A 1802-nucleotide genomic window follows, 5' to 3' on the forward strand; every position below is an offset into this window, starting at 1 on the left:
TGGTGATAGCAGTGGCAGGTCATGAAGTACTTGTTACATAACTTGAACATTATCATGTAGGCAATGGGGTACTATGAAAGGGTTTTAAGTAGAAGATTAAAATGGTCAGAGTTTATCTTTAGGGGAGAGACTATATAGGCAGTGATACCAATTAAGAGTCCAGGAGTGAGAGGCTAATCTTTTGTTCAAGTATGCAGAGCATCAAATGTGAAAGTAGAAAAAAATAAAGGATAAGAAGAACAACCTGGGGCCAAGACGGTCAAATACACAGTGATTGGCACATAAGGCAGGTATTGCAGAGAAAGAATCAGGGTTAATGTATGAATGGCAATTGTACTTTTGAGATTGTTATTTATGAAGCCAGTATATAATGTAGGGGTAAGAATGGTAGCTTAAACTTTCAGGGATGAGAAAATGAAGATATCTCCTTACCACTAGATTATGAGCTCCCTGAAGACTGAGTATATGTCTTATTTACCTTTTATGTGTCACAACTCTTAGACTGTGGTCTAAGCATTGAAAAGGACCTCCTAAGAATACTATTGAAACCGCAACCATTAACTTAAGTTGGCATATTTTATTATAAAAAATTTAAATAGATGATTAAAGAAAGAACCCATACATTTAAAATATAAGCAACAAATAGAAAAACTCTTTTAACATCAAAGAGCTTTTAAAAATAAAAAATAAAATGGAAATGATGGAGACAGTATGATAAACAGGTAATTCACAGGAGAGACAGGATGTTAAATAGGCAATTTACAAAGGAAATACAAATGCCTAAAATCTACCCATGTAAAGAATGTCCATCCTCAATTGGAATGTCCCTCGGCCTGGCCTGCACCTTCTTGCAGTCTGGGAGCCCTCAGAGGATGTCTGACTCACCTCTTAGGCCCGCTCTCCATGAAGACATTCTTAGTGCTGCTGTGAGGCTGGAGAGGCTCCTGCTACCACCCATGAGCCTGGCTTCTGGCTGAGTGGCGCTCCCCCTGTGGGAGTGCACTGACCACTAGGGGGCAGCTCCTGCATTGAGCGTCTGCCCCCTGGTGGTCAGTGCACGTCATAGCAATCAGTTGTTCCACCATTAGGGCCGAAACTGGCTCTCCAACATCCCCCGAGGGGTCCCGGATTGTGTGAGGGCACAGGCCATGCCAAGGGACCAGGGAGGGATGCACGATTGGGGGACGGGGAGGGATGCGGGAGGTTGTCCAGCCGGGGAGGGTCCGTGGGAGGGCTCCAGGGTGTGTCCGGCCTGTCTCACTTAGTCCTGATAGGCCGGACCCCAGGAGTAAGCTAACCTATCGGTTGGAGCATCTGCCCCCTGGTGGTCAGTGCACCACTTCATAGTGAACGGTTGAGAGGCCTTAGCATATCATTAGCATATTACACTTTTATTGGTTGAACGGCCGACTAGATGACCAGACACTTAGCATATTAGGCTTTTATTATATAGGATACTCTTTTAGTGGACATAAAGTCAAAGCATTTCTTTTGTGAGGATAATTACCAGTTAAAAGATCATTTTGTATAAAACTGTTTCTTAAACTACTTGTTTCTTTTTTTTTAATATATATTTTTATTGATTTTTTACAGAGAGGAAGGGAGAGGGATAGAGAGTTAGAAACATCGATGAGAGAGAAACATTGATCAGCTGCCTCCTGTATACCCACGTGCCTGCAACCAAGGTACATGCCCTTGACCAGAATCAAACCCAGGACCCTGCAGTCCTCAGGCCGACGCTCTATCCACTGAGCCAAACCAGTCTGGGCAAACTACTTGTTTCTTAAACTATTAATTACAAT

Source organism: Myotis yumanensis, unplaced genomic scaffold (genome assembly GCF_028538775.1).
Source record: "Myotis yumanensis isolate MYYU_CA2020_CCGP unplaced genomic scaffold, mMyoYum1.0.hap1 SCAF_10, whole genome shotgun sequence".
NCBI classification, from domain to species: Eukaryota; Metazoa; Chordata; class Mammalia; order Chiroptera; family Vespertilionidae; genus Myotis; species Myotis yumanensis.